The sequence below is a fragment of the Pristiophorus japonicus genome, chromosome 2 (assembly GCF_044704955.1).
Source record: "Pristiophorus japonicus isolate sPriJap1 chromosome 2, sPriJap1.hap1, whole genome shotgun sequence".
Taxonomy (NCBI): Eukaryota; Metazoa; Chordata; class Chondrichthyes; family Pristiophoridae; genus Pristiophorus; species Pristiophorus japonicus.
Window position 1 is genome coordinate 300,821,067 of NC_091978.1, and position 22,155 is coordinate 300,843,221.

Genomic DNA, 22,155 nt, shown 5'->3' on the forward strand with positions numbered 1-22,155 from the left:
GCACATTTTTACTGTAAAGCATTTGTTCGTTAAGGATATAATTTTACTCGAGCTGACTTAGTAACCGCATTATCTCTGAGCCTTGTAAAGTTGCACAAAAAGCTTTGCTACTGTCTTCTGTAATTGCATGCCTTACATTAGAGGTCTGGATTTGTGCAAACGTTATTCCTTGCTCATAATGTCATTATCACGTCACCGTAATGAACGTGCCTCTTTTCCTCTTCTATATCACAACCCCCACTATAAGTACACTGTAAAAAGTTAAAACCAGTAGCTTCAAATTTGTATTACATGTATGACAACAGGATGTAACCTGTAACTAAGGTAGATGTCCCACAAGTTTGACACTTTTGCTTGCTAGGAACACAGAAGAACTCCAAGAAAATTGCACAGTGGATAAGATATATATTTCCTAAAGGCCTCCTTAATGTTTTGTCAAGGTTAGTTTGTAAATCAATAGATAAGCAAACCTGAAGATGATGTGCTAGCAGTAAATGGTGCGGTTAGCAAAAGCATTGTTAATATTAAAATTGTCTAAATGGCGTGAAGCTAGCAACCGTGGATGAACAGAGAGATTTAGGGGGCCAAGTAATCCCTAAAAGCTAGTGGGCAGGTACAAAAATTAATTTAGAAGGCTAGTGTAATGTTGGCCTTTATTTCAAGAGGGCTATAATAGAAAGGGGTGGAAGTTTATGATACAGCTGTGGTTAGACCCCACCTGGAGTAGCGCATTCAGTTCTTGGCACCGCACTTCAACAAGGATATAATGGCCTTGGAGGGAGTGCAGTGCAGATTCATCAGAATGATACCAGGGCTAAAAGGAATACATTATGAGGACAGATTACATAGTCTAGGTTTGTATTCCCTTGAGAAGGTTGAGATGTTTAAGATGATTAAAGGATTTCATAGGGTAGATAGAGAGAAACTATTTCCCCTGGTGGGGCAGTCCAGAACAAAGGGGCATAACCTAAAAATTGGAGCTAGGCCATTCAGGAGTGATGTCAGAAAGCACTTCTTCACACAAAGGGTAGTGGGAATGTGGAACTCTCTCCCCAAAATGCTTGGTGTGGCTAGTTGAATTGAAAATGTTAAAACTGAGATCGATAGATTTTTGTTAGGCAAAGGTGTTCAGGAGTACAGCACTAAGGTGCGTAGATGGATTTAAGATACAGATCAGCCATGAGGGGCTGAATGGCCCACTCCTGTTCCTAAAATAGATGAGGATATTGTTTTCAAAAGAATAAGAAATCTTAAAACAGATCGGGCTGCTGTTACAGATGGTATATACCCGAGGGTCCTTAAGGAGATGGGACAGGTGTTGTATCGTATCTTTAATAGCTCACAGGATTTAGGAACTGTTCCCTTAAACTGGAAAGATGCTAATGTAGATCCAATTTTTTAAAAAGGGGGATAAGGTAGAACTGGGTAACTATAAGCCGATTAGCTTGACATAGTAATGCTCAAGGGAATCATTAGGGATGCAATAATATATGTCGACTTAGACAGAGAAAATCATATCAGAGACACCCATCGCGCCTTCCGGAAAAGGTTGTGTCTAACCAATCTGACTATATCTTTGAGGGAAGTCACCAGGTTGACCCAGTAGACATTAGCCTAGAAATTGCGGTCAGAGGTTTCCCGCGGGCGGATGCCTCCGACCTGAAAAATTTCTACGAAAGTACCTGGTGGTCCAGGAGGAGCATGGGATTCCGTTGGGGAGGCTTTCTCTTCCCGCGCTGTGAAGCACGCTCCCGTCCTCCAGGTTCCCACATAGGAAGTGCAATCATGTGTGACTGCCCAACCAATCAGGTACAGTATTCCACAGCTTTCTCATTAATAGCAATGAGAACTCCATATCTACAAGTTCTCATTGCTATTAATGAGAAAAAAAACAAACACACTAAACACCATGATAAAAAATAAAAAACACACCTCATATAATTGAAATTAATTTAAATTAAATGCCTTAGGAAAAAAAATATTTTTCCGATTTTTAAAAATGTTTTGTAATTAGGGTTAAAAATAGACTTACCTTACTGGGGAGGATTTTTAAAGATAATTTAAATTTAATTTAATTATATTTTTGTATGTTGAAAACTCTTACGCCTGTAAATGTAGCCTATGTGCCGTCTTTTATTAGGCGCAAGAGTTTTCAGGACATTTGCTGGGAAACATATGGGTAAATCTCACAATCTTGCCCTTGCAAATGTCCTCGCTCCCTATATGCATCGGATTTGTCAAGCTGGAGCTTGACAGATCGGAAAAGCCAGTTTTCAGCACATGCGCATTATGCACTGAAAACCGGCTTTTGCAATACCTTCTCGGGTCCGTACACACTCAGTACGGACCCGGGGAGGCCGGGACTTCCAGGCTATTGTCTATCTGGACATTCAGAAAGCTTTCAATAAGTGACTTTTCTAAAAAAAAATAGAATCATGTGGAATTAGTGGTAATCTGCTGTGGAGAATTGGTTGAATGCTCATCGGCAGAGAGTGGTTGTTAATGGATTTGGATCTGCTTGGAGGCCAGTTACCAGTGTGTCCGCAGGGATCAATGTTAGGACCTTTGCTATTTACTCATTTCATTGAAGATCGACAAATAATGGAGGCTTGTAAAAAAGGGAACGGCAATAATCATGGGTGATGTTAACCTTCATATTGATTGGACAAAGCAAATTGGCCAGGGTAGCCTCGAGGAAGAGTTCATAGAGTGTATCCAGGATAGTTTCATTGAACAGTACATTGTAGAACCAACCAGGTAGCAGGCTATCTTAGAACTGGTACTGTGTAATGAGACAGGATTAATAAATGATCTCATAGTAAAGGATCCTCTAGGAATGAGTGACCATAACATGGTTGGTTCTACAAATTCAGTTGGAGGGTGAGAAAGTTGGATCTCAAACCAGTGTTCTAAGCTTAAATAAAGGAGACTACAAAGGTATGAAGGCAGAGTTGGCTAAAGTGGACTGGGAAAATAGATTAAAGTGTGGGACGGTTGATGAGCAGTGACAGACAACAAAAATGTATTCCAATGAGAAGGAAAGACTGTAAGTGAAGAGATAACCATCCATGGCTAACTAAGGAAATAAGGGATGGTATCAAATTGAAAACAAGGGCATATAATATGGCCAAGACTAGTGGGAGGATTGGGAAACTTTTAAAAGCCAGCAAAGAACGACTAAAAAAATAATATTGGGCTCAATTTTGCCCAATGCCATTTTTTGGCATATTGCGAGAGTTATGCCCGTTTTTTGGCCCCGACTACTCCAAAAAAAATAACTAGCTAGGTTCTCCATTCTATTTTTTGAAATTGGTACCGCGCAGACTGTCCTTTAGCTTCGGGGATAGAGGCTAATGTCTGTGCCGACAAAACGATGCCTCCCCTTCTGTGAAAAAAAGGACCTTTTTGCCGTGACTGCTATGGGCATGCAAGCCCAGTAAAGTTCCCGGTCTGCATTCGGCCATTTTTAAAGAGCCAGTTGCATATGAAAACTTTAATTCTCAGTGGAAAAATTGGAGCTGCATACAATATGCAATGCGGCTCAAGGACCAAGAATTTCTCACAGGATAAAGTGGAGGCACTGGTTACTGTAATTGAGGCCAGATGGCACGATCTGGACACCATCAGCGGTCACATAAAAGTTTCTCCAAAAGAAAAGAAACACTGGAACCAACTTGCAGAAGATTATTGTGCAATGGTGACCACCCCGAGGTCTAGAGGCCAGTTCAAAAAGAAGTGGCAGGACCTTGGTCAAGTACGAAGTGTAAGTAATACTTTTATTTATTTAATGGAATTGCAATTGTAAATGTGACCATCTGTATATGTCCCACCCAGCAGAAAGACACCCTCTCTAAAAAAGTTATATTTTCATCTTTGCAGAGGAAGGTGGCAAACAACAAAAGATAAAGAACTCGAACAAGAGGAGGTCCGGCAAATCTGCACCCACTGACTCCCTTGGAAGACGGGGTTGCTGCTTTGATGGGTCCTGCCTGGAGAAAAGCAACCGCCACTGCACAAGCTGGGCCCACACTCAAGGGAGAGGGTATGTCCTGCAAATTTCACAGTCTGGCTTTGCTAAAAGTTAAGTACTGCGTGGACTAGCCATGCTTCGATTCATAGGGATGTCTCCATCAGCTACACTTCGGTTGATGCAATGTGCTTTCATTCATCATGGTCCTTCAAATAAGCCTGCTGCCTGCACTGTGTGAACCTACTCAAACCACCCACTCTGCCCCCTCCTCTGCTGCTAACCATTTGTCTGTTCTGTTATTTTTTGCACAACTTGAGGCCAACCCTGTTGAGGCTGAAGCCGATGCAGAAGAAGATTCAGATGTGGACGAGCCTTAAGAGAACACCTTCCAAACCAAGAGCGTAGGGGGGAGGAGGAGGGGATGAATGAAGCCCCTACTGTTGTACTCACTCTGGAGGAGGTGCAGGTGCCGCCTATTGAGGTGCCAGGCCCTTTCCTGATTATTACGAGTGTTGAGACATTCCATGGTTTCTCACAATCTGAGGCTGGGGATTCCAGTGTAGTGCAGCGAGTCACACCCAGGGCCCCAGCGTCCAAGGCTGCGGGTCCCAGTAGGATGCAGCGAGCCACACCCAGGGTGAGGAGGGGAAGGAGAGCTCGACAGCACTCTCCTGAGGTGCAGGATCCAATAGATACCTTCATCTGAACCACAATGAGTACGGAGAGCATTGACCTTACACGATCACTCCTGGACACCATCAGTGGGGTGGGTGATGAGGTATCGGGACTGACGGGAGAAGTAACAACACTCTCACGAGAAATGGGAACATTGTCCAGGCACATTATACAATGTGGGTGCAATGAGGGAGGGAATGTCACAGGTAACATAGAAACATAGAAAATAGGTGCAGGAGTTCAATGAGTTCATGGCTGAACATTCCTGCTTTCCTGCCATACCCCTTGATCCCCCTAGTAGTAAGGACGACATCGAACTCCTTTTTGAATATATTTAGTGAATTGGCCTCAACAACTTTCTGTGGTAGAGAATTCCACAGGTTCACCACTCTCTGGGTGAAGAAGTTTCTCCTCATCTCGGTCCTAAATGGCTTACCCCTTATCCTTAGACTGTGATCCCTGGTTCTGGACTTCCTCAACATTGGGAACATTCTTCCTGCATCTAACCTGTCTAAACCCATCAGAATTTTAAACGTTTCTATGAGATCCCCTCCCATTCTTCTGAACTCCAGTGAATACAAGCTCAGTTGATCCAGTCTTTCTTGATATGTCAGTCCCGCCATCCCGGGAATCAGTCTGGTGAACCTTTGCTGCACTCCCTCAATAGCAAGTATATCCTTCCTCAAGTTAGGAGACCAAAACTGTACACAATACTCCAGGTGTGGCCTCACCAAGGCCCTGTAGTAACACCTCCCTGCCCCTGTACTCAAATCCCCTTGTTATGAAGGCCAACATGCCATTTGCTTTCTTAACCGCCTGCTGTTCCTGCATGCCAATCTTCAATGACTGATGTACCATGACACCCAGGTCTCTTTGCACCTCCCCTTTTCCTAATCTGTCACCATTCAGATAATAGTCTGTTTCTCTGTTTTTACCACCAATGTGGATAACCTCACATTTATCTCACAGGTAGCTGATACACTGTTGGTGAACATGAGGGAGGGAATGTTGTCGATCGTTGATACACTGTTGGTGAACATGAGGGAGAGAATGTCGCAGGTAGTCGAGACACTGTTGGTGAACATGAGGGAGAGAATGTCGCAGGTAGCTGATACACTGATGGTGAACATGAGGGAGGGAATGTTGCAGGTAGTTGAGACACTGACAGGGCACATAAGGGAGGGAACCAGAGGTAGCTGCTGCAATAAGGGAACATGCTCAGACCCCACGCCCATTGACAGAATCAACTGCTACTCCCACTCCAATCCCCAGACCAGCCTCTGAAGAGGCCCAAGCCGGGCCCTCCACATTGGCGCCTGCCCACGTCCCCGATCAAGAAGTGCGCATTACCCAAGCTGTTCGAAAGAATAAACTTGATACCAACTCAAGAAACGCTGTGCCACTGCCTGCGGACAGGGATGGAGTCAACAAGACCAAGCGCAGCGGGCGGTCTTAGAATAAGCTGGAGGAGAGATGGATGCAGCCTTTCTTTGCTGCTGTTGTTGTTGTATCTATTATTGTTGTTACTGTGACTGTTCTCAAATTAAGTTTTTTGTAAGTTATGTAAATTTATAAGTTTAAAAGTTTTTAAGTGATCTTAAAGTTTGTAAATGATCTTACAGTTTGTAAATGATCTTTAAATTTGTAAGTGATCTTAACTGAAAACTTTAAAGTTTGATACAAGAATATTGTTATTAAAGTTAAGTACAAACAAGTGTTACATTTTTGAATAAATTATTTTAAATTATAACTGAATCATTTCCATTATTTGTTCCATTATTAACACAATTTTTTGAACTAAAGAAGAATCATTTCCATTATTTGTTGCATTAACACAACACAACATTATGGAACATTTGGAATAGTTGCCGCTGAGCCTTCAGGCAGCAAAGCGTTCACGGATGAGCTGCTGGCGCAAGGCTCGAGCAATCGTTAAAGGGGAACGACGGCCCGCCCTCCTCCGCCGTCGTGCTCCGGGTTCAGGTAGTTGCATCGTCATCTGCATCTTCCTCCTCATCAGCCACCATCACTTCAGGTGGGTCTTTTATTACCAGCTGCTGCTGCCTCATGATGGCTAAGTTATGCACCATGCAGCACACAACAGTGAACTGACTTACAATCTCAGGGGTGTATTGCAAGTAGCTTCCGGAATGGTCCAGGCATCGGAAACGCTGTTTCAAGATGCCAGTGGTCCTCTCTATTATGTCGCGTGTCACAATGTGTGACATATTGTATTCCGGTCAGCTTCTGTCCACATTATGCATAAGGGGCGTCATGAACCAGGTGGCGAGGCCGTACCCTTTGTCTCCCAACAGCCAGCTCTGCCCTTTTGGCTGCTGCTGAAACATGGCAGATATAGCGCTCTCGCTTAGGATGAACGCATCATGGATGCTCCCAGGGTATTTCATGTCAACTGATCTGATGCAATGCATGTCCTCACACATGAGCTGCGCATTAATGGAGTGGAAGCCTTTTCTGTTCCTGTATATCTTGGAATTTTCCGAAGGTACTCGCAAGACGATGTGTGTACAATCAATGCAGCCCTGTACCTTTGGGAAGCTACCAATCCTGGAGAAGCTCACAGCCCTTTCACGCATTGCATGGGCAGTCATGGGGAACTTTATGTAGTCATTCCTATGGGCATATGGTGCAGCAGTCACCTGTCGAATGCAGATATGTGTTGCATGTTGAGAAATGGCACACACATCCCCAGTTGTGGCCTGGAATGATCCAGATGCATAAAATGAAAATGAAGCTGTAACCTTCACTTCAACTAACAAAGCAATCCTGATGCTTCTAGGTTGCAGGTCTGCTTTTACAAACTGACAGATCTCGATTACAACTTCCTTGCGGAAACGCAGCCTTCTCACACAGTTGCATCACTCAGGTGCAGGTATGAATGCCTGTCTCAATATACCTGACATGGGTAAGACCTATTGCCCATCATCCTATGTGCTCTGAGGTGCCTCATGCAATGATGTCGAATCAATCGTCTCCTCTGCAGCACCATCATACAGAAGGCTTGCACAAGGCATGGCATTGTCAATATTGCCCCATAATTAAATTGTACCTTTGCAAGAAGTTCAAAACAGCAGGACAAGGAGTTAAAGCGTCTCTGCTCTCTTTCTCCCCAAGGTCAATGTCCCAGTATGGACCACACCCTGGTCTGTGCATGCGCACTAGGCTTGTTTAAAATGGGAAGCCAGGCATTCAAATGAGGACATTTGGGGCAACGAAGTCGAATGCAATTCTTTAATTTTAGATTTTTTTCAAAGTACCACCCCACCACAGACCAAACGCCTCCTCACTGGGCTCGAGGTTCAGCCAGCAGAATCGCTCTCTCGCCCGAACACGGGCTCGGCAAACACCCACCCCGGGCTTCTTTTAAAGCTGCTGCATAGTGTAAGGCTTCTCATGCCTTCAGTTCAGCTTCCACCACCCCCCCGGACTTCTTTTGAAGCCGAACCCCAAGCCCCTGTGTCCGGGCAAGGGAGAGATTCTGCCGGCCGACACTCCGACCCCTGAGCCTGGTGGCAAGACGTTCGGTGGTGATGTGGCACTTTGAACATAATTTAAAATTAAAGAATTGCATTAGACTTCCATTTTCTCCATTTTAAGTTTGAAGAAATTAAGCTTCATGATGCATATTTAATGTCCTCTTGACTCCCTCCAAAACTTCACATAAAACAATGGCGTCTTTCCGCACCGACTTTTTAATGTGCGCTGGTTTTTCTTAAGTGCCCAGGAGGGTTTTTTGGGAGTGGTCACATACGCTGTCCTTGGAAAAATGTAAGTTGGCCAAACTTGCATAAATCAAGTTACGCACCCGATGACGCAAAAAAAAAACTAACTTAAAAAAATCGTAACTAACTGAGTTACGCTGGTACACAAACTTTGACAAAACTTGGATATTTTAATTTAGGACAAAAAAAGCGGCGCACGCCAAATAAACGGCACAGATAACTGGAGAAAATTGAGCCCTTTAAAGAGAGGGAAGATAGATTATAGAAAATAGGTGCAGGAGTAGGCCATTCGGCCCTTCTAGCCTGCACCGCCATTCAATGAGTTCATGGCTGAACATTCAACTTCAGTACCCCATTCCTGCTTTCTCGCCATACCCCTTGATCCCCCTAGCAGTAAGGACCTCATCTAACTCCTTTTTGAATATATTTAGTGAATTGGCCTCAACAACTTTCTGTGGTAGAGAATTCCACAGGTTCACCACTCTCTGGGTGAAGAAGTTCCTCCGCATCTCGGTCCTAAATGGCTTACCCCTTATCCTTAGACTGTGACCCCTGGTTCTGGACTTCCCCAACATTGGGAACATTCTTCCTGCATCTAACCTGTCTAACCCCGTCAGAATTTTATATGTTTCTATGAACTCCAGTGAATACAAGCCCAGTTGATCCAGTCTTTCTGATAGGTCAGTCCCGCCATCCCGGGAATCAGTCTGGTGAACCTTCGCTGCACTCCCTCAATAGCAAGAATGTCCTTCCTCAGGTTAGGAGACCAAAACTGTACACAATACTCCAGGTGTGGCCTCACCAATGCCCTGTACAACTGTAGCAACACCTCCCTGCCCCTGTACTCAAATCCCCTTGCTATGAAGGCCAACATGCCATTTGCTTTCTTAACCGCCTGCTGCACCTGCATGCCAACCTTCAATGACTGATGTACCATGACACCCAGGTCTCTTTGCACCTCCCCTTTTCCTAATCTGTCACCATTCAGATAATAGTCTGTCTCTCTGTTTTTACCACCAAAGTGGATAACCTCACATTTATCCACATTATACTTCATCTGCCATGCATTTGCCCACTCACCTAACCTATCCAAGTCGCTCTGCAGCCTCACAGCATCCTCCTCGCAGCTCACAGTGCCACCCAACTTAGTGTCATCCGCAAATTTGGAGATACTACATTTAATCCCCTCATCTAAATCATTAATGTACAGTGTAAACAGCTGGGGCCCCAGCACAGAACCTTGCGGTACCCCACTAGTCACTGCCTGCCATTCTGAAAAGTACCCATTTACTCCTACTCTTTGCTTCCTGTCTGACAACCAGTTCTCAATCCATGTCAGTACACTACCCCCAATCCCATGTGCTCTAACTTTGCACATCAATCTCTTGTGTGGGACCTTGTCGAACGCCTTCTGAAAGTCCAAATATACCACATCAACTGGTTCTCCCTTATCCACTCTACTGGAAACATCCTCAAAAAATTCCAGAAGATTTGTCAAGCATGATTTCCCTTTCACAAATCCATGCTGACTTGGACCTATCATGTCACCTCTTTCCAAATGCACTGCTATGACATCCTTAATAATTGATTCCATCATTTTACCCACTACCGATGTCAGGCTGACCGGTCTATAATTCCCTGTTTTCTCTCTCCCTCCTTTTTTAAAAAGTGGGGTTACATTGGCTACCCTCCACTCCATAGGAACTAATCCAGAGTCAATGGAATGTTGGTAAAGTAAAGTAAAGAATGTTATGAAAGTAAACTAGCATGAAATATAAAAACAGTAAGAGTTTCTACAGGTACATAAAAAGGAAAAGAGTAGCTAAAGTAAATGTTGGTTCCCTGGAGGATGAGACTGGGGAATTAATAATGGAGAACAGGAAATGGCAGAGACTTTGAACAAATATTTTGTATCGGTCTTCATGGTGGAAGACACTAAAAACATCCCAATAATGGATATAGGGGCTATAGGGAGGGAGGAACTTAATACAATCACGATCACTAAAGAAGTAGTACTCGGTAAAATAATGGGACTAAAGGCAGAAAAGTACGCTGGACCTGATGGCTTGCATCCTAGGGTCTTAAAAGAAGTGGCTGCAGAAAAGCAGGGAAGTCTTTCGACAGCCAAACAAGGTATTGGTGAGGCCACACCTGGAATACTGTGTGAGGATATACTTGGTTTGGAAGCAGTTCAGAGAAGGTACACGAGGTTGATTCCGGAGATGAGGGGGTTGACTTATGAGGAAAGGTTGAGTAGGTTGAGCCTCTACTCACTGGAATTCAGAAAAATGAGAAGCAATCTTATCGAAACTTATAAGATTATGAGGGGGCTTGACAAGGTGGATGCAGAGAGGATGTTTTCACTGATAGGGGAGACTAGAACTAGGGGGAATAATCTTAATAAGGGGCTGCCCATTTAAAACAGAGATGAGGAGGAATTTCTACTCTGAGGGTTGTAAATCTGTGGAATTTGCTGCCTCAGAGAGCTGTAGAAGCTGGGACATTGAATAAATTTAAGACAGAAAGAGACAGTTTCTTGAACGATAAGGGGTTATGGGGAGCGGGCGGGGAAGTGGAGCTGAGTCCATGATCAGATCAGCCATGATCTTATTGAATGGTGGAGCAGGCTCGAGGGACCGTATGGCCTACTCCTGTTTCTGTTTCTTATGTTCTTATTGGATGTAATCTGCCAAAATTCTCATGATTCTCGGGAGGTCCAAGCGGATGGGAAAACCGCAAATGTAATGCCCCTATTTAAAAAAGGAGGCAGTCAGAAAGCAAAAAACTATAGATCAGTTAGTCTAACATCTATCGTTGGGAAAATGCTGGATTCCATTACTAAGGAAGCAGTAGCAGGATGTTTGGAAAAGCATAATTCAATCAAGCAGAGTTTTATGAAAGGGAAATCATGTTTTACAAATTTGCTGGAGTTCTTCGAGGATGTAACGAGCAGAGTGAATAAGTGGGAACCAGTGGATGTGGTGTATTTGGATTTCCAGAAGGCATTCGATAAGGTGCCACATAAAAGGTTACTGCACAAGATAAAAGTTCACGGGGTTGGGAGTTATATATTAGCATGGATAGAGGATTGGCTAACTAACAGAAAACAGAGAGTTGGGATAAATGGGTAATTTTCTGATTGGCAAACAGTAATTAGAGGGGTGGCACAGGAATCGGTGCTGGGGCCTGAACTATTTACAATCTATATTAATGACTTGGATGAAGGGACCGAGTATAATGTAGCCAAATTTGCCTGTGATACAAAGATGGGTGGGAAAGCAAATTGTGAGGACGACATAAAATCTGCAAAGGGATAGCGACAGGCTAAGTGAGTGGGAAAACATTTGGCAGCTGGAGTATAATGTGGGAAAGTGTGAGGTTGTCCGCTTTGGCAGAAAAAATAGAAAAACAAATTATAATTTAAATGAAGAAAAATTGCAAAGTACTACAGTACAGAGGGACCTGGGGGTCCTTGTGCATGAAACACAAAAAGGTTAGTGTTATGTATGGAGAAAGAGTCAGACTGAACACTGAGCTCAAAGTAAAGTGTGACCGTAGTCTTTTATTGCAGGTCTTCAGAGTGCCTCTCCAACCTGTGAGGCCTCCTTAAATACCTGTGCTCCCAAGGGATTATGGGATCCCTTGGGACTCCAGGGGATGAGCCCTCTGGTGGCTGTACAGAGTAAATACAAGTTTACATATAAAACAGTTAGTATGCAGGTACAGCAATTAATCAGGAAGGCAAATGGAACGTTAGCCTTTATTGCAAGGGGGATAGAGTATAAAAGCAGAGAAATCCTGCTACAACTGTACAGGGTATTGGTGAGACCACACCTGGAGTACTGCATACAGTTTTGAGCTCCGTATTTAAGGAAGGATATACTTGCATTGGAGGCTGTTCGGAGAAGGTTCACTAGGTTGATTCCGGAGATGAGGGGATTGACTTATGAGGATAGGTTGAGTAGGTTGGGCCTATACTCATTGGAGTTCAGAAGAATGAGAGGTGATCTTATCGAAACATATAAGATAATGAGGGGGCTCGACAAGGTGGATGCAGAGAGGATATTTCCACTCAGAGGAAACTAAAACTAGGGGACATAGTCTCAGAATAAGGGGCCGCCCATTTAAAACTGAGATGAGGAGGAATTTCTTCTCTCAGAGAGTTGTAAATCTGTGGAATTCTCTGCCCCAGAGGCTAGGTCATTGAATATAGTTAAGGTGGAGATAGACAGATTTTTGACCGATAAGGGAATAAAGGGTTATAGGAAGTGGAGCTGAGTCCATGATCAGATCAGCCATGATCTTATTGAATGGCAGAGCAAGCTCGAGGGATCAAATGGCCTACTGCTGCTCCGACTTCTTATGTTCTTATGTAGATGTTGAAGGAATGATCTGTAAGGTTGCAGGTAAGACTAAGATATGTGCAAGATTTAGGACTGTAGAGAACGTTTGACGTAGATCTTGACTTGCAGGGGATTGGGCCTATGATTTGCAAATAATGTTTAACTTAGAAAAGTATATTGTTATGCACCTGGGCAGGTCAAATACTTAACATTCATACACTCAAAGGGAAAATAATTCAAACCAGTGATGACAGAAGGATATCTGAGTGTTTTAATGCATCAATTAGTAAAGGTTCATGGCCAATGCATGGCCAATAAACAGGGTTCTAGGCAATGTTCCCTTTAAGCTGCGCAGCTGTCTGGAGTTCTCAAAAGCCGGTGAGCCGGCTATGCAAGTGCAAAATCCCTTAAAGGGTCCGCGCGGCCCCCCAAAAATTAGAGTGAACATTGGTTCCAGGGTGTATTCACAGGACAATTTACTATAAAATGATGCATATTATTCTGTGCTTGTACAAGACCTTGGTCTAGCTGCAGCTAGAATACTGTGCTCAGTTTTGGTCTCATGTGCTGGCTGAACTTTAGTTGCACAGATAAGCTCAACAAACTGGGTCATTTTAAAGAAGCGTAGACTTAGGGGTTGAATGTTGGCAGTTTTTCCTTTCCCAGAGAATAGTGGGCCTATGGAACAGGGTGCTACCTCATGCAGTGAATACCGATTTTCTGTATTTCTTCCAAGAGACCTGTTTCTGGCTGGGGAGCAGATCACTTGGTATAAGTGGTAGATACCCAGTAGCATAAAGCAGGGCCAATGTGATCTCCTGGACTAGTTTTGATCAGCTCAGAGGGTCAAAGAGGAATTTTCCATTTTATCATCCCTATCTGGACTCGGTTTATTAAATCTTTTTTTGCCTCTCCCGGGAGATTACATAGCTCCAGGTGAAGAGTGTGTCTATTGTGATGCACTAGGCATCACAAAACTATAAGATAGCCTGGATGAACCAGTAGGTCTTTTCCTGTCCATCATTTGGTATGTAACTGTCCCAATATTCAAATATATGATGCATCCGGTTAAACTTCAAAGGGGCGAAATTCGGGTACTTTGCGCCTCCCGTAAGTGGCCGCGGGGCACGCTAACAGGGCACAAAAGAGTTTTCGTCCGGCCGTGGTGAAAACAGCGCCTCCTATAAATTGGGCGGGGCTTTGCAGTGGCGCTAACGGGTTGCACCCCGCTTGGCTGCGGTCATCATAGTCATGTGCAGTGCCGCGTTACCGTCCCAGAAGCTAATTTCGGTTGCGTCCCCTGTGTTCCTGCCTGGCGCTGACAACAACAGCTTTAGCTGTCGAATTTTAGTCGGGGGTCGGCTGGAGGAGTGCTATTTAAAGGCACCACCTTTGGAAAAAATTTTAGTCGGCCATTACTCTTTGCAGCTTACTTCCACATTGACATGTTTGACAGATTTCAGCGATTTTCAATTCAAGGAGTGTTCTGGCTGTTAAGTATTCCTGTCTTTCATTGAGGGCAGATTTGAAATGATAACATTTATATTGTGTCATGGTGGCTGTGTTGACATTCGACCTGCTGCACTGACATCACCGTCAGAGGCAACTTAAACAGAGAGAAAGGCAGAGCGAGAGGCAGAGAGAAAAGCAGGGGAAAAGGCAGGGGGAAAGACAGCAAAATGCAGTGAGAGGGAGGAGGACCAAAGGGCTGACAACAGGAGACCGTACCCTCACAGGGTATTCTGGCAGCAGTTCCGCTACATCAATTTCACTGAGGAGCAGTGTGTGCGAAGGCTGCACTTCAGCAAGGACGTGGTCACAAAGCTCTGCCATCTCTTGCAACCAGACCTCGAGCCCCAGACCAGGGTGAGGACGGCTCTCTCAGTGGCAATCAGGGTCACCATCGCGCTCAATTTCTATGCCAGCGGATCCTTCCCGTGTGCAACAGGAGACATCGCCAACATCTCCCAGTTTACCGTCCATTGCACCATCCGCGAGGTCAGAGGTGCTGTACAGAAGGAGAAGGGAATACATTTCCTTCCACATGACCAGAGAGAAGCAGCTGGAGATTGCATGTGGCTTTACCAAGTTAGCGGGCTTCCCCATGGTTCAGGGCACCATTGATTGCACCCATAGCCCTTTGTGGGCACCGTATCACAATCCTGAAATATTCTGTAACTGCAAAACCTACCACTCACTAAATGTGCAGTTGGAGTGCGACCACACATGCAGAATCCTCACTGTCAATGCCCGCTATCCTGGCAGCAGCCACGATGCATTCATCCTGTGCCATACCGATGTGCCAGCTCTCTTCCAGTCACCGCAGCTGGCAAGTTCGCTCTCCACTTGGCTTATGAGTCCGCAGCACTCCTGCCCAGCGCCCAGCACTCATACAGTGAGAGCCATGCTGTCAGCAGGAGCATCATTGAGCAGACCATCGTATTGCCTTGGCCGCTCGGGAGGCGTCCTCCAGTACTCGGCTGAGCGGGTGTCCCAATTCGTCGTTGTCTGCTATATGCTGCACAATGTGGTCATCATGAGGGCGCAGCCATTGCCATGAGGCATAGCTCCACCACCTCAATTGGGTGGGGGCTTTGCAGTGGCGCTAACAGGTAGCACCCCGCTTGGCTGCGGCTGCCGATGATGACATCATCGTCATTTGCAGCGCTGTGTTACCATCCCGGAAACTAAATTCGGTCGCTTCCCCTGTGTTCTCGCCTGGCACTGACAACAACAGCTTTAGCTGTCGAGTTTTAGTCGAGAGTCGGCTGGGGGAGCGCTATTTAAAAGCACCAACTTTGGAAAAAATTTTAGTCGGCCATTACTCTTTGCAGCTTTCTTCCACATTGGCAGACAGGCTTTTTGACAGATTTCAGCAATTTTCAGTTCAAGAAGTGTTCTGGCAGTTAAGCATTCCTGTCTTTCATTGAGGGCAGATTGGAAATGATAACATTTATATTGTTTCATGGTGGCTGTGATGGCATTCGACCTGCTGCTCCGACATCACTGTCAGAGGCAACTTAAGCAGAGAGAAAGGCAGGGGGAAAGGCAGAGAGAAAAGCAGGGGGAAAGGCAGCAAAATGCGGTCAGAGGGAGGAGGTCCAAAGGGCTGACAACAGGAGACCTTACCCTCACAGGGTATTCTGGCAGCAGTTCCGCTACATCAATTTCACTGAGGAGCAATGTGTGCGAAGGCTGCATTTCAGCAAGGACGTGGTCACAAAGCTCTGCCATCTCCTGCAACCAGACCTGGAGCTTCAGACCAGCATGAGGACGGCTCTCTCAGTGGCAGTCAGGATCACCATCGTGCTCAATTTCTATGCCAGTGGATCCTTCCACTGTGCAACAGGAGACATCGCCAACATCTCCCAGTTTACCGTCCATTGCACCATCCGCGAGGTCAGAGGTGCTGTACAGAAGGAGAAGGGAGTACATTTCCTTCCACATGACCAGAGAGAAGCAGCTGGAGCGTACATGTGTCTTTACCAGGTTAGCGGGCTTCCCCATGGTTCAGGGCACCATTGATTGCACCCACGTCGCTTTGCGGGCACCGCATCACAATCCTGAAATATTCTGTAACTGCAAAACCTACCACTCACTAAAGGTGCAATTGAAGTGCAACCACACATGCAGAATCCTCACTGTCAATGCCCGCTATCCTGGCAGCAGCCACAATGCATTCATCCTGCGCCAGACCGGTTGCCAGCTCTCTTCCAGTCACCGCAGCTGGCAGGTCCGCTCTCCACTTGGCTCATGAGTCCCCAGCACTCCTGCAACGAGAGCCATGCTGCCACCAGGAACATCATTGAGCAGACCATCGGAGTGCTCAAGCAACGGTTCCACTGCCTTGGCCGCTCGGGAGGAGTCCTCCAGTACTCGGCTGAGTGGGTGTCCCAATTCGTCGTCGTCTGTTGCATGCTGCAAAATGTGGCCATCATGAGGGCGCAGTCATTGCCATGAGGCATAGCTCCACCACCTCAGGAGGAGAAGGAGCAGGAGGAGGATGAAGAGGAGTATGAGGAGAAGGACAAGGAGGAGCAGGAGCAGCGATGGAGGAGGCAGCCACTCAATCGCGATTCTGCAAGGACGGTCCGCGATCGTCTCACCAGACTTCGGTTCTAATGAATTCCATCCTACTTCCTGGTTCCGCTACACATCCAATCAACACATCCATTTTCCCTTCCATAACACAGCCCCAAAACTTAAATGAAAGACACCACCAAAGAGCAACATTACAATTAAAATTTATCTCATAACATTTAACAATATCATAAACAACAAATATATTTAACATTCACACTTGTACAATTCCTTATATCCCCTTGTAACACTCGGTTTAACTATTCTAGAGCGCCTCCACAGTGTGTTCCCTTTGGCTGCAGCAAGGCTGGCAGAAAGCTGCTGTGTGTCAGGGCCAGAGACTACAGATGGCCTTGCAGGACACCCTTGACCAGCTCTGGGCCCGGAAGGCCCAACGGTAAACTGCATCACATTAGGCTGGGCGGAGTAGCAGTGGTGGGATCAGGAATGTTTCATCCTGAGCGAGGACAGCAGGTTCCTGCTCCACTGACCCACTGCCACTCCCCCAGGGCAGCACCTCAGCATCCCCACCAATCTGGTAGAGCACAGACTGGTAGCCTGCTGTGACACCGTGAGATCCCTGGTGGACTGTGGTGGACCCAACAGCGATGGCAGCAGTCAGAGCTCATGTGGCATCCAGCTGAGACTGGATGAGAACAGTCTGAGCCTCGATGCCAGCATGTTATTAAATGCATGACACTAAGACCAGGGGTGGCATCAAGCTGAGACTGCATGAGAGCAGTCTGAGCTTTGTGCCACCAAACATTATCTGTATTACAGCACTAAGACGTTGCGTAGCTTCCACCTGTGCTGCAATGGAAGCTGCCACATCACCCATGACACGCGTCATGAGGTCTGGATCCATATGTTCTCTCTAAAAGTCCACCGTCGTCTGCAGACTAGAAATATTGGGCTCCATGGTGCGCGCAGAGCTCTGGGCAATGTTGGAGGTGGACTCCTCCACGCCACCATTGCCAAGAGGCTCTCGGGCACCCTTGCCATTGCACCTCTCATGTCAGAGTGCATGGCCATCACCCTTCTTGTGAACGTCTCCCCATCGAGGTCCTCACCTGAATCCTGAGGAGCAGAATTCGCATGCGAACTCTTCCTCTGGGGAGCTGGCTCCTGAGGTTCTCTTTCCTCTTGCTATCCCCAGTGTATCACCCAGTGCAGACCCCTCTGCTAAGCTAACCTCCAAGGACCACGTAGTGCCCGTCTCTGAGCTGGTGCCTGCGGGTGAGAAATCCACTGATGCACTGCTTGGGTCTTCTTTCTCCTCCTCATCTCCCTCCTCAGTATCTTGGGGGGGGGGGGGGGGCGGTGGTGGGCTCAGGTACAGGCTGCACATTTGCTTGCTGATTATCTGAAAGCATAAAAGTCACAAGAATTAAGGTGAGATGAGAGGGGCAGAAATGGATCAATGCAGGCAGACAGTATCAGGAGCTGTAAACTGATAAAGCTTTCTGGTGTGAGGAGGAAGTGGGATGAGAAAAGGAAAGGGGATAAAGATACTGTTGTTGCCCCCAGTAGGGTCGAATTCTCAGCCAGCTACAGCGCCCACCACCTGTGGGCCAATTAGCCACAGCACTCGCTCTTCTAACATAAGACCATAAGAAATACGAACAGAAGCAGGCCATATGGCCCCTCGAGCCTGCTCCACCATTCAATAAGATCATGGCTGATCTGATCATGGACTCAGCTCCACTTCCCCACCCGCTCCCCATAACCCCTTATCCCCTTATCGTTTAAGAAACTGTCTATTTCTGACTTAAATTTATTCAATGTCCCAGGTTCCACAGCTCTCTGAGGCAGCGAATTCCACAGATTTACAACCTGGGACAGACAGCTCCTATAGTTGAGATTTACCCCCGCCAGTCCTCTGTTGCTCCCTCTAATTATGTGCCATTTTGGCCTGCAAAGGAAAGGAATTTGTGTGAGTAAGAATGCAGCTATGTATGTGGGAGATATGCCTGCCGTCGTTGAATAGTTGTGAATATAGGCAAAGCGTGAGATGAGGGTGTGAGTCTGAATAGCTGCACATGTTTGATGGGTGAGTGGTGGGGGAGCGGTGGTTTGCTCAGTGTGCACAGACAGAGGTTCAGAGACTGGTATGTAGGAGGTGTGGAAGCATGTACTCATCTTGACTGCCAAACTGAGGTCGTTGAACTTCTTCCGGCACTGTGTGAGGGTTTGACTGACCACAGTGCTGGCCGACACCTCCTCGGCCACTTCCCTCCATATGGCACTGAAGACCTGTAGCAATGGCCTCCTTCCAGATGCGTGGAACAGCGCATCTCTCCTCTCGACTATCCAACCAATGCCACATCATTGAATCACCTTGCCCTCTCCCTTCAAGCAGAATTTCCAGCAGCCATCCCAGAAAGTTGATTCACTCACAGTTCTCCCTCAAATGCAGCACGGCTGAAAATGAGCAAGTTCAGATTGATATAACCTTCCCTTTAAGAGCTGGAATCAGCCAATGTGAAGGATTGAAGGATGATTGCTGAATACAAGTCACCTGAAATTGGGTAGCGCTCTGCTATTCGCGCTGTTGCAGCACCCCACTGAGATCATTAATGCCTCATTTACCGACCTCTGCCTTCCTGGGGGCGCTAAAGCCCAATTTAGCAGAAGTTAGCAATCGTTTGCACCCGACAGTAACTTTTCAAAATTTTAAAAGTTAACACCCCAAACGGGCCACTACCGAATTTTGCCCCCATTGACTCTTATCAGGGATATTTGGGATCTTGACAAGTATTTTGTTGCCATGCCAATAATCCTTTCTCGGCAGTGTCTTAAAGTCCATCTTCTATTGAAAGAATACCTATGTCAAGTAACCATCTGGTGACAATCTAATATCTTAACAATTTAGAAATTAACCTGCCTTCAGAGCCTGCTTGTCTATAATACACTTCTGAACACATATCTTACTAAAATTTACTGAGATGTTTGTAATTTTATGTCAATACATTGAAATGGAACATGGTTGATTCCAACATTAACTATGATGCTCAAAGCATTGTATCATAATACATAACATTTTAACTTCAAGTTTTCTTTTTAAAAGGAGAATGGTTTAAGCACTTTCAAAATGATAGTGATGTTTATTTATATTTTTTCGTGAATTTTCATCAAGGTGAGAGATATTAGTACTGGAAGCAGAATTTATTTCCTCCTTTTGCACCCAGTGTCAACATCCAGGTACTTTCAATACAGGCCCAATACAGAACAAAAGCTCTCTTTGTCTACCCAGAATGTGCTTTAACCCCATTTCCAGAAGAATGCCTGTGTTGCACTAAATTGAATTCTTTCATTTAGTAGTACCCTGTACAATTTTTCTTTTGACCTCCATGTGCGATTGCTGATTAATGCCAAATTATGGTTATTACAAAAAGAAAAAAACTGCAGTTGTTGGCAATCTGAAACAAAAGCAAAAAGTCCTTGATAAGCAGAGCAACTGAAATTAAAGAAGGAAAGAAAGAATTGCATTTATATTCCACATTATAATATTTCTCAGAAAGCACGTCACATACAATGAATTACTTTGAAGTGCAGTCATTGTTGCCATGTAAGCAGATGTGCCAGTTATTTTGTGCACAGCATGATCCCACAAATTACAATGGGATGAATAACCAGATAATCTGATAGTTTGCATAGTATTACAAAGTATTTACAACACAGAAACAGGTCATTCAGCCCAACAAGTCTATGCCTGTGTTTATGCTCCACATGAGCCTCCTCCCACCCATTTCATCCAACCTCATATGTTTATCTAGCTTCCCCTTAAATGCATCAGTGCTAGTTACCTCTACCACTCCTTTTGGTAGTGAGTTCCACATTCTACTCGCTCTCTGGCTCTGGCGAATCTGATTGAGGGAAGAATGTTGGCAGTACAGCTAGTTTTGGAGCCACTGGGAGAATTTGCTGAAAGTTTTTTTAATTATAGAAGAACTAGTTAGACAGTACAAAATGACGTCCCTTGTTTGTGGTTCCACAATAAAATATTCAAAGCCGCTTGGGAGAAGTTCATTTTTTGAAGGCTGTATCAATATTTTGAAGCTATTGGTCAGCTTTTGCTGTAATTTAAAAAAAAAATGTCCTCAAGGTGTGGTGGCCACCCAAATACTTCTGAGAAGGTGGTGGTGAGGCTTCTTCCTGAACAGTTGCAGTCTTTATTATGATGGTGCTGCACAATGGTGTTTGGTTGGCAGGTAGGATCTCTATTCCTCCACTGAATTGATTATTAAACCATTTGGAGCATATTTCCATTCTAATTTTTTTCTCCAAATGCACTATATGTTACCCACATTAACTGCATTTGTGATATACAGGTTGAGCATCCGAAATCCAGATACCCTGCCAAACCGATTTCCGCCTTGAGCCGGGCCAAAGGAAATTCCAAAAACCAACAACTCACAAAACACTCAAGAATCAAAAAATAAAAACTCCGACCCACCTCTTCTTGCAAGTCTTCACACCCACAGGCACCGCTGCTCCTGGGTCCGCAAGGCAGGTTCCCCCCCCCCACTCCCTCGGCCAGAACACGGTCGCGCCAAAACTCCAAAGCACGGCGACCGCGGCACACCCAGTCTTGCACGCCGGCAGTCCGCCTAAAGCCACCGGCACAAGACCCGAGCGAAACTCTGCAAACAGCACTTTTTAATGACCATGCTTCAGATTTCATAATTTATTCACTTTGAAGGCTTATTCAAAGGTTACATGTGGAAATGGGGCTTTGTTTAGTCATAGCACAGAATAAAGATTAATTAACCAACACAGCTATCAGGGTGTGTCATTGGAGGTGTTAAACATTTATGTTGAAATCCTCAGTATAAAATATGCCTATTTTACCAATAGTTAATGGCTTGTAACTGCTTCAAAAGCCCATTAGTGGGAAAGTATAGAAAGAAAACCCAATATACACCTGTACGCAGTTCAGACTAGTTTCAGATACAGGAGACTCTGGATTAACAAAAACACAAGAGAGGGAGAGCAACAAAGGACTACAGAAAGACATTCCGAAATCCGAAAATACCCGAAATCCGGAGGTCCCGAGGTTTCCGGATTTCGGACGCTCAACCTGTATCTATGAAATCCCATGATCTATAAATGTCCTCCTCTAGTCTCCTGCATTCTTCATCACACTTTACCTTGCCTCCTAATATATCAACAAATGTTGATATTTTTTCCTCTATACTCACGTCCAAATCATTTATATATTTCAAGAATAAGAGAGGCCCGAAAACAAATCACCGAGGTGCTCCGCTAGCCATATCTTGCCAATTCAAGAAATATCCATGTACCATTTTGCAGGAGAAAGAATGCATGGCCTGATCTTGGAGTT

The 22,155-nt window shown here is 45.3% G+C and overlaps 1 protein-coding gene across 1 annotated transcript in view; it reads right to left on the reverse strand.

Moving 5' to 3' along the window:
- Positions 1–22,155, reverse strand: part of fstl5 (follistatin-like 5) — a 1,328,880-nt gene that overhangs the window by 1,294,414 nt on the left and 12,311 nt on the right. The window lies entirely within an intron of this gene.